This window comes from Mobula hypostoma, chromosome 2 (assembly GCF_963921235.1).
Source record: "Mobula hypostoma chromosome 2, sMobHyp1.1, whole genome shotgun sequence".
Taxonomy (NCBI): domain Eukaryota; kingdom Metazoa; phylum Chordata; class Chondrichthyes; order Myliobatiformes; family Myliobatidae; genus Mobula; species Mobula hypostoma.
Window position 1 is genome coordinate 104,194,191 of NC_086098.1, and position 12,488 is coordinate 104,206,678.

Genomic DNA, 12,488 nt, shown 5'->3' on the forward strand with positions numbered 1-12,488 from the left:
CTCTTAAATATAGCCAATGAACTGGCCTCAACTGTTTCCTGTGGCAGAGAATTCCACAGATTCACCACTCTCTGTGTGAAGAAGTTTTTCCTAATCTCGGTCCTAAAAGGCTTCCCCTCTATCCTCAAACTGTGACCACTCATTCTGGACTTCCCCAACATAGGAAACAATCTTCCTGCATCTAGCCTGTCCAATCCCTTTAGGATTTTATACGTTTCAATCAGATCCCCCCCCCCCCAATCTTCTAAATTCCAACGAGTATAAGCCTAGTTCATCCAGTCTTTCATCATATGAAAGTCCTGCCATCCCAGGAATCAATCTGGTGAACCTTTTTTGTACTCCCTCTATGGCAAGGATGTCTTTCCTCAGATTAGGGGACCAAAACTGCACACAATACTCCAGGTGTGGTCTCACCAAGGCCTTGTACAACTGCAGTAGTACCTCCCTGCTCCTGCACTCGAATCCTCTTGCTATAAATGTCAGCATACCATTCGCCTTTTCACTGCCTGCTGTACCTGCATGCCCACTTTCAATGACTGGTGTATAATGACACCCAGGTCTCGTTGCACCTCCCCTTTTCCTAATCGGCCACCATTCAGATAATAATCTGTTTTCCTGTTTTTGCCACCAAAGTGGATAACTTCACATTTATCCACATTAAATTGCATCTGCCATGAATTTGCCCACTCACCTAACCTATCCAAGTCACCCTGCATCCTCTTAGCATCCTCCTCACAGCTAACACTGCCGCCCAGCTTCGTGTCATCCGCAAACTTGGAGATGCTGCATTTAATTCCCTCATCCAAGTCATTAATATATATTGTAAACAACTGGGGTCCCAGCACTGAGCCTTGCGGTACCCCACTAGTCACTGCCCGCCATTCTGAAAAGGTCCCGTTTATTCCCACTCTTTGCTTCCTGTCTGCCAACCAATTCTCTATCCACATCAATACCTTACCCCCAATACCACGTGCTTTAAGTTTGCTCAATCTCCTGTGTGGGACCTTGTCAAAAGCCTTTTGAAAATCCAAATATACCACATCCACTGGTTCTCCCCTATCCACTCTACTAGTTACATCCTCAAAAAATTCTATGAGATTCGTCAGACATGATTTTCCTTTCACAAATCCATGCTGACTTTGTCCAATGATTTCACCGCTTTCCAAATGTGCTGTTATCACATCCTTGATAACTGACTCCAGCAGTTTCCCCACCACTGATGTTAGGCTAACCGGTCTATAATTCCCTGGTTTCTCTCTCCCTCCTTTTTTAAAAAGTGGCGTTACATTAGCCACCCTCCAATCCTCAGGAACTAGTCCAGAATCTAAAGAGTTTTGAAAAATTATCACTAATGCATCCACTATTTCTTGGGCAACTTCCTTAAGCACTCTGGGATGCAGACCATCTGGCCCTGGGGATTTATCTGCCTTTAATCCCTTCAATTTACCTAACACCACTTCCCTACTAACATGTATTTCCCTCAGTTCCTCAATCTCACTGGACCCTCTGTCCCCTACTATTTCCAGAAGATTATTTATGTCCTCCTTAGTGAAGACAGAACCAAAGTAATTATTCAATTGGTCTGTCATGTCCTTGCTCCCCATAATCAATTCACCTGTTTCTGTCTGTAGGGGACCAACATTTGTCTGAACCAATCTTTTTCTTTTCACATATCTATAAAAGCTTTTACAGTCAGTTTTTATGTTCCCTGCCAGTTTTCTCTCATAATCTTTTTTCCCCTTCCTAATTAACCCCTTTGTCCTCCTCTGCTGAACTCTGAATATCTCCCAGTCCTCAGGTGAGCCACTTTTTCTGGCTAATTTGTATGCTTCTTCTTTGGAATTGATACTATCCCTAATTTCCCTTGTCAGCCACGGGTGCACTACCTTCCTTGATTTATTCTTTTGCCAAACTGGGATGAACAATTGTTGTAGTTCATCCATGCGATCTTCATATCTGAGTATGTTATTATTGCCCTATTAAGAAAACTCTTCCCTTCTGTCTTACTTTGTACTGTTTGTCCCACAATCCTCTCTAGTATCTAGTATGACAGCCTGGGACGCACCAATATTTATTTTATTCAATATACTTTTGTTCCTTTTCACCAAACACCACAATGATCCTTTGTCCAAAAATCCAGGACTCAGTCTTTATGGCCATGGCACTCTTCTATAACCTGTATGCTTATCTTCAGACCCAGGTCAGTACTAGTATGTTTCACTTCATGGATGCTCCCACAAATCTCCCAGTCAATTTAATTCAAATTTATATGTGGTATTTGAATTGTTCTCACCCAAATGAGCTCCAGGTTCACTATGTATCCACTCAATGAGCAGTTCTTGCCAACAATGCAAAATATTGTGGAGCAACATAATCACCATAAAATTCATGCTCAGGTCAAACAGAAAGTGCTTTTTTTTTTCCATTAATCTTTCACCTCAGGAGAGGCACATTCACATCACTTTAGCTTGCACTTGTGATTATACAAATCATAGGATACATGCCAAGAGATAAGGAATAGCAACTTTAATAGTTTAAAACCATTCATATGTCACTTCTTTAACAGCCCTAGATCAGTAAAATCCCTGTGTGATATTCATGAGTCTAATAGACCCCTGCTTCTTGTGATGATTTGGTGGTTCTATGTCCAAAGTATTCCTTTGCTCAACTACGGCATTTATTGCCATGGTGATGACACAGAGCTGGCCCATCATCTCCGAGTACAATATACCTCAAGAGCCTGTCTCTTATATCATGCTCCATCACACTATCTCCATTACCTGCATTTACTTATGCAGTGTGTACATCAGTGCTTCCAGTAAATTGTCACAAAGCTAATGTCTTATGTCATTAGCTTCTTGTTCTAAGGCCCTTGATGCCATGGAAACAGTCTTGAATCTGGGTCTATTATTTCTCAGTAGATTTACACAAAGATTGCAATGCTCTTGTAAGTTTCTAGGGTCACTACTAAAAGTTTTCCACTGGGATGCTTGTTTCTGAATGTCATTATAATTATGCAAATCAGATCTGTTTTATTATATATTATGCAAATTGGCATGACCAGCTAAGTCCATGTCCCCACAGAGTCTCTCATCAGATGCATTGTAATTCTTAATCCATAACTTGCTTCCACAGACCATTACATGATATACTTCTTGGCTCACAATTATATATCTTAAAAGCTGGAGTTATTATTTCTCATAACTAAGCACAGAGAACACTGCAAGTGTGAATGGATATGCAGCTGGTGGCATGAGGATAGGAAGGAAAAAAAACTATTCTTATCCTTTCTTTACCAGCTTTCTGTGCAGATCTATCTGCTCATGATGAAGTTAGTAGAAGTAGCAGTCCGTATCATTTACACCATCTAATAGCTCAGCTGGGTCTAGTGAAGGCACAATTAGTCATATTCAGTAGCTGTATGTATTCTACTGCAGTCTTGGAGCCTGGCATGTCCTTCACTCTATCAGTATAATGACAGAAGGCCAACCTATGTTCAATGATTATGAACTGTCTAGACTGCCAACATAGTTAAGTCATAGTGGTGCAATACACACAGGTCATGTAATGGTACTATAGCCCTCATAATGATGAATAACAGATGGAAGAGGTTTCTTGAACATTCATCCTCAGTGAGAACATGAGTACAAAGGACAAAGATACATCCATCTTCAGCAAGTAAGGTGAAGTGGTCATATGGCTCAACATTCCCTTGAGGTCCCTGTTGTCACTGATACCATTAAGTGGATTTGATTCACTCCACATGACATCAAAACGTTGCTTAGAGAAATGAAAATAACAGGGACATTTTAATTCAACAATGTTCTGCTGTTATACCCTTGTGCTATAAAACTAAATACACAGAAACATAGAAAACATACACCACAATACAGGCCCTCCGGCCCACAAAACTGTGCTGAACATGTCCCCATCTTTGAACTACCTAGGCTTTACCCATAGCCCTCTATTTTTCTAAACTCCATGTACCCATCCAGGAGTCTCTTAAAAGACCCTATTGTTTCCGCATCCTCTGCCGGCGGCAGTCCATTCCATGCACTCATCACTCTCTGTGTAAAAAACTTACCCCTGACATCTCCTTTGTACCTACTTCCAAGCACCTTAAAACTATGCCTTCTTGTGCTAGCCATTTCAGCCCTGGGGAAAAGCCTCTGACTATCCACATGATCAATGCCTCTCATTATCTTATACACCTCTATCAAGTCACCTCTCATCCTCCGTCACTCCAAGGAGAAAAGGCTGAGTTCACTCAACCTATTCTCCCAAGGCATGCTCCCCAATCCAGGAAACATCCCTGTAAATTTCCTCTGCACCCTTTCTATGCTTTCCATGTCCTTCCTATAGTGAGGCGACCAGAACTGAGCACAGTACTCCAAGTGGGGTCTGACCAGGGTCCTATATTGCTGCAACATTACCTCTCGGCTCTTGGAACTCAATCCCACGATTGATGAAGGCCAAAGCACCATATGCTTTCTTAACCACAGAGTCAACCTGCGTAGTAGCTTTGAGTGTCCTATGGACTCGGACCCCAAGATCCCTCTGATCCTCCACACTGCCAAGAGTCTTACCATTAATACTATATTCTGTCATCATATTTGATCTATCAAAATGAAGCACCTCACACTTATCTGGGTTGATCTCCATCTGCCACTTCTCAGCCTAGTTTTGCATTCGATCAATGTCCCACTGTAACTTCTGACAGCCCTCCACACCATCCACAACACCTCCAACCTCTGTATCATCAGCAAATTTACTAACCCATCCCTCCACTTCCTCATCCAGGTCATTTATAAAAATCACAAAGAGTAGGGGTCCCAGAACAGATCCCTGAGCCACACCACTGGTCACCAGCCTCCATGCAGAATATGACACGTCTACAACCACTCTTTGCCTTCTGTGGGCAAGCCAGTTCTGGATCCACAAAGCGATGTTCCCTTGGATCCCATGCCTCCTTACTTTTTCAATAAACCTTGCATGGGGTACCTTATCAAATGCCTTGCTAAAATCCATACACACATCTACAGCTCTACCTTCATCAATGTGTTTAGTCACATTCTCAATAAATTCAATCAGGCTCATAAGGCACGGCCTGCCTTTGACAAAGCTATGCTGACTACTCCTAGTCATATTATGCCTCTCCAAATGATCATAAATCCTGCCTCTCAGGATCTTCTCCATCAACTTAGCAACCACTGAATTAAGACTCACTGGCCCACAATTTCCTGGGCTATCCCTACTCCCTTTCTTGAATAAGGGAACAACATCCGCAACCCTCCAATCCTCCAGAACCTCTCCCGTCCTCACTGATGATGCAAAGATCATTGCCAGAGGCTCAGCAAACTCCCTCGCTTCCCACAGTAGCCTGGGGTACATCCCGTCTGGTTCCAGTGACTTATCCAACTTGATGTTTTCCAAAAGCTCCAGCACATCCTCTTTCTTAATATCTACATTCTCAAGCTTTTCAGTCCACTGCAAGTCATCCCTACAATCACCAAGATGCTTTTCCGTAGTGAATACTGAAGCAAAGTATTCATTAAATACCTCCACTCTTTCCTCCAGTTCCATACACACTTTTCCACTGTCACACTTGATTGGTCCTGTGCTCTCACATCTTATCCTCTTGCTCTTCACACACCTGTAGAATGCTTTGGGGTTTTCTTTAATCCTGTCCACCAAGGCCTTTTCATGGCCCCTTCTGGCTCTCCTAATTTCATTCTTAAGCTCCTTCCTACTAGCCTTGTAATCTTCTTGATTCCTATCATTATCTAGTTTTTGAACCTTTCATAAGCATTGGTAAGAATTTTTCTCTGGAATGAAAAAAAATATTGATCTGAAATGTTAACTGTTCATATCACCACAGGTGCTGCCTAACCTGGCTTTCTTGTTCACACATTGTGGGTCTTAATTCTTTCTTTACAAATAGATGCACTTCTTGCATGCAAAGCTAATTCTATCTGGAACATAAGAGGCATTATATATGAGAGTTCTGCCAGATACCATCAATACAGTTTCTGCTGAGGTTTAACCAAGAGGAGTGGACACAAGAGAAAAATAACCCTTCCATCGACCACAAAGGTTGACATAGTCAAGCTATTGCTCATGCCAAAATTCACTCATATTCTGGTCCGTGCAGGTGGATTTTCCACACTCAACTACTTCAGGCTATTAGGCCTTTTAAATATTTTAAAGCAACAGAAATATTTTCCCCTTGAGAAACAACTTTGAGGATAAGACTGGTTATGCAGCTTCACTGCAGGTAACTCCAATTCTTAAAATATTCTATAACATCATGAATAAAATGAATACTCAATAGGAATTACATTTCTTTGTAATTACTGTAAAGTTTCTGGTAAGAAATATCCGTGACAATTAATTATGCTTCACATGTAGTTTGGACAACTTTTATTCTGATATATTTCAATATTCTAATTTTTTATGATATACTGCACATTCAATAACTTGGCATTAAAATTACATATTAATCTTGACCCAAAACTCCATAATTATAATTATTTATGTAAAGCTCTTAAAAAAATTATTGAAGTTTCTGATGGCTACCTCATTAAGTGGTGGCCTGATCTAATCTGAAACACAACTCTCAGAAAACCAAGAACAATGAAAATGTTAAGAACAAATGACAATAATTAAAGCAGAGACTTCATTTTAGCATTTATTTCCATCATGAAAAAATTATTTAAACCCAGCATTAAAGTTGTCAAATATTCAACCACATCCCTATAACATTTTGAATCATTCCATCTTGCACAGTTCACTGACATGAAATAAATTACATATTATTAGATGGCTCTGATATTTCCCTTATTCAAAGGAATTCATGAAGGAATTTTTAAAAAAAAACTAATAATGTTATTGCAATAGTTAGCAATGCACATAATTTGGAACCCAAATCCTTGATTTTAAAGGAATGGTACAGCATATATGCATTTTAAAATTATAAACTATTCTAATGTTCACTTCCAATGACAATTTAGAAAGAAGAATGAATATTTCTCAGTGCATCAAATATATAGACCAGTTTTACTGATCATAAATGAATTATGATTATTGCATATTTTATAGATGCAAATTGACACAGCTTGTATTTCAGTGCATCATACTGGAATACTTGCATGCTAAATACAGAAAAGTGGGGGGAGAAGCTTGCTAAATGTTGGTAAAAATGTGTAATTGTAAAAAATTTAAAGGCATAGGAATAGACGTAGATTCAAACCCCTTGATTTATTTATCCCTCACCTTGGGTATATTCTGTTGAAAGGAAAACACAGGAAAGGTGGCAGGTACCAGTTATCTTCTTACAGGGAGGGGAAATATCCAGAAGACAACTATACCCATGTCTTTCTTGTACACCTCACATCATCCAAGTGAGTCTAATACTTGCAGGAACAACTAAATCACGCATCCACTTTCTTGCACAAAAACGGTGCTAAGTCAAGGAGGATAAAAATAAAACTTATCTGATCTGAGCAGATATGCATTTTCTAATCTGTGTAGACTGGAAAGATCATAGGCCTAAACAACATAAAGCTGAGAATTTGTCTGGGCCAAGATAACAACAATTTGAATTAATGTCTAATCTTTAAAATAATGATTGGTTCCAGGGAATTTGTGAGGCACAGCTGAACCAAATAATTCTCTAACACTCGGGGAAATAATCAAGGGTACTGGTTAAGGAAACAGGTTTTCAGAAGTGTTTGAAGTTGTCAAGAACGCAAGTAGGTATTGGTAAGAAAATGTCCAACGGTATCACTTCAAATGTGCTCAATCTTCAATTATTATACAATTGTAATGATAAGAAACTTATTTCCCTTTCTCCCTACAATGCTTATGGAAAGAATGTCAGATAAAAATGTAGAATAGTAGAGAAATCACCAGTGGGATCACTGTTAATTGTCCAAAAATTATTTGGACCTTCCGACAAACCAAATTTCCTACATTTGTAAATGACACTAACTAAAATGAAGAAAATACACAATAAATGCAAGAAACAAAAATTCAAAGCTATCTGGCTAGTTTGGGAAGACAGAGAAAATGGCTTTTAATTTTAGCAAACTTGTTGAGAAAACTACAGCAGGAATTCGAACTGTTTGGTTCCAATTACAGACACAAAGGTATACTAACAAATTGTTTCTGAGTAAAATACCAATGTACAAGAAAATAGGGCACAAGTCTTGGGAGTCAGTCTGCACAAGTATTGACACAACCACATATGGAATACTGTATATAGTCCTGTCTGCAACTCTACAGTAACTATATGTAAGAATTGTAATCAAAGAAATCTGGTTCTGACAGGTGTGCAAGGCAAGATATCTGATCTATGAAGGGATGTTATGAGATTTGAATTGCTTAAATTGAAAATAATTGTCAGTAAAACCTTTCAGATATCCAGATTCTTAAAGGAAATTAAAGCATGATAAACAATTTAACACTTCTAAAGAACAAATGGACCTGATATCAGATGTTATTTTATCAAGGGTTATCTTGATTTACATAAATAGTGGGTAGTGGGATAGCCAGGTGAGGCAAGTAGCATTCAATAATGTTTTGCTCCCTTGCTTATCAGAATCTGTCATGTCCCGCCTTAGAACTACTCGGAGTCCAATCTACTATCCTTTAAGGAAGCCAGTTCTGAAGATACGATTCTTAGAAATATTTTTTCTTATCACTGGACAGCCCCTTATTATTAATAAATGATCCTTAATTCTAGATTCTGTGCAAATTCCTTTGTTATAATTTGTGTGTTTCAATCAAATTTATTCCAGCCAATAAATGCCCAGCATGTTCAACATTTCCTCTTAAGACAACCAGTTCAAGCAAATGGGCTCTGAGCTGGTTCAAAGAAGTAAAAATCCTTCCTTTAATAAAGAAACCAACATTATACACAATACTCCAGTTGTAATTTCACTTAGCACAACCTCCCTGCTCTTGTATTCAATTTCCCTAGAAATAAATAATTACATCCCATTAGATTTCATAATTGCTTGCTGGATCTAGTCTATATATTAACCTTTTGCAAATCATGCACCCGGACACCCCCTCGCCCGCAACTGAAAGCTCTACAATTGTCCATCATTTTGATAATACAGTTCTATTACACATTTTCTTCAAAAATAGAATTTCCCATTTTTTTCATATTGTACTCTGTCAAATTTGCCCACTCGTTTAACTGATTTTATTGTGTTACTGCATTCACTTTGTAACTTATTCTGATAATATTTGGTTAGCAGCAAATTTAGCAATCATACTTCAAGTCATTTATATACACCACAAAAAGTTGAGGCTCACCTAATCCCTGTGGCAAATCATTTGTCAACATCTTGCCAATCACAAATGCCCATTTATGCCCGTTAAGTTCTCTGTTAGCAGCCAATCGTCTTTCAACAACTCTGTGAAAGTTTTTATTTTTCATAATACCTTTTGATGCCAAAGCTCACCAACTACCTTCTGGATATCTTAGTACCTCCACTGATTCTTCTTTGGAGTCACAGACCTTTTGGCCCACATAGCCTGAGTTAAACTATTACTCTGCCTAGAACCATTGACTTGCACTCAGCCCATAGTCCCTCATACCCTTTCCATCCATGTATCCATCCAAATTTCTCTTCAATGTTGAAATCAAACCCGTATCCACCATGTCTGCTGGCAGCTCATTCCATAACCTCTGAGTAAAGATCTCCCTCATGTTACCTTAAACTTTTCACCTTTCACCCTTAACCCATGACCTTTAGTTTTAGTCTCACTCAACCTCAGTGGATAAAGCCTGCTTGCATTTACCCTATATTTGCTCCTCATCATTTTGTATACCTCTATTAAATCTCCCCTCATTGCCCTATACTCCAGGCAACAAAGGCCCAATCTATTCAACCTTTCCCTATAACTCAGGTCCTCAAGTCCTGGCAACATACTTGCAAATTTTCTCTGCATTCTTTCTGTATTATTGATAACTTTCCTATAGGTAGGTGATTATAACTGTTCACAATCCTACAAATTAAGCTTCACCAACATCTTATGCAATTCAACATAACATCCCATGCAATTCAACATAACATCCCAACTCCTGTAGTCAATACTTCAATTTATGAGGGCCAATGTGCCAAAAACTCTCTTTACGACCCTACCCACCTGTGATACCACTTTCAAGAATCTGTATTGTCAGTGCCCTACTGATCACTGTAATTCTGACCTGATTTGTCCTCCCAAAATGCAACATCTCACACTTGTCTGCATTAAGTTTCTTCTTCTATTTCTCGATCCATTTGTCCCATCTGGTCCAGATCCTATTGCAAGCTTTGATAATCTTCCTCACTATCACCTCGACACCCCAGTCTCTGTCTCATATGCAGATTTGCTGATCCGGTTTAGTACATTATCATACAGTTTGTTGAAATAGATGACAAGCAACAACAGACCCACCAGCAGTTCCTGTGGCATGCCACTAGTCACAGGGCTCCAGTCAGAGAGGCAACAATCTATTACCACTCTCTGGCTTCTCCCATGCAGCCAATATCTGATACAATTTACTGCCTCATCCTGAATGCCAAGTGACTAAACCTTCTTGACCAACCTCCCACGCAGGGTCGTCAAAAACCTTGCAAAGGTTCACCTAGACAACATCCACTGCCTTGCCTTAATCAACTTTCCTGGTAACTTTTGTGAAAAACTATAATTTGGTTAGACATAACCTTCATGCACAAAGCCATGTTGGCTATCCCTAATAGTCCTGTCTATCCAAATGTTTACAAATCTGGTGCCTTAGAATACCTTCCAATAACTTGCCCATGACTGATCGCGAGCTTATTGGCCTGTAATTTCCTGGCTTATTCTTACAGACTTTCTTAAATAATGGAATAACATTAACAATCCTCCAAACCTCCAGTACCTCAACTTACCCACAGCAAATGTTAACCTTTCAAAAAAAAAAATTGGCCTAGCTAGTTTTCCCTTTCACAAATCCATGCTGACCTTGCCTAACTAACTTGAATTTTTTTTTCTTGTATTTTTCTATTACAAAATCCTTCATAATATCCTAAGGTTTTCCAAAGAAAGATGTTAATTTAACTGGACTCTAGGATGCATATGGTCCTTTACGTTCCTGTATTTTCTAGATTCCAATGTAATTGATATCTTGGGGATAGAGATAGCAAAAGCTGGCGAGGAAAGGGTTAATGGGTGACTGGATAGAATTCAAAGCCTAAAGTATTAATTAAGTTGACATTTTTATTCTGCTGAATTTTGGATTTCCTGCAGGGAAGAGTATTCCCAAATGATTCTTAGCTATAGCATCTATAAAATATAAATTGAGTCAATAATATTGCTAAGAAAAATTTGATTACTTTTTTGCGCTGGACAAAACACAGGTTTTGATGGCTCTTCACAAAGTCAAATAGGCAACATCATTAGGTTCAGTTGGTGGGGTCAAGGATAATGTCCAAAGATTTCCCAGGACGTTCAAATATTTTCACTAACATTACCTGTCTGAGCAGTATCCTGCCAAACTGCCCAACTTTCATGTGATCATGTATAATGCACAATGATCAGGAACAGTGCTGTAGTTGGTTGTGATTGATTCCTGCACACTCTATAGCAGCTGTGACTAAAAGTGGAAATCCTCTTCCCTCATCATAAACCAGAAATCAAAAGAGGCATATGATTTTCATACTGTCATAACTCAACTACTATTTACCTATTAATAACAATGGAAGTTTTAATATTATTTATAATTTAAGTGCACCAAATGATCTCAATGTAATAATATTAGCATTCAGTGATTTCCTTCTGGAGAGGTACAGTACACATTACTCTTGTCCTTCTAATTGTTTTTTTTACCCCCAATGTCAGTAAATAACAGAGATTAGACATAGAAGCATAATTTGGTGACTCAGCCCATTGAGTTTGCTTCACCATTCCAGCATGACTGATCTATTCCTCTCAATCCCACTCTTCTGCCTTCTCCTCATAAACTTTGAAGCCCTGACTAACCAAAAACCTCCACAGCTATCTGAGGAAATTAATTTCACAGATTCACTACCCTCTGGCTAAAGAAATTCCTTCTTATCTCTGTTCTAAATGGACATCCTTCCATTCTGAGGCTGTGCCCCCGGTCCTAGACTCACACACTATAAGAAACATCCTCTCTATATCTATATTTGATTGGTAACAATGAGATCCCCCTCATTCTTCTAAACTCCAGTGAGTACAGGCCCACATCCATCAAATGGTCCTCATTCATTAACCTTTTAATTCCCAGAATCATTATCATGAATCTCCTCTGGACCCTCTCTGATGCCAGCACATTTTTTTTTGATAAGAGGCCCAAAACTGCTCACAATACTCCAAGTGTGGTCTGACTAATGCTTTCTAAAGCCTTGGCATCACATCCTTGCGCTTATATTTTAGTCCTCCTGAAATTAATTCTAACATTGCACTTTCCTTCCTTACTACTGTCTCAACCT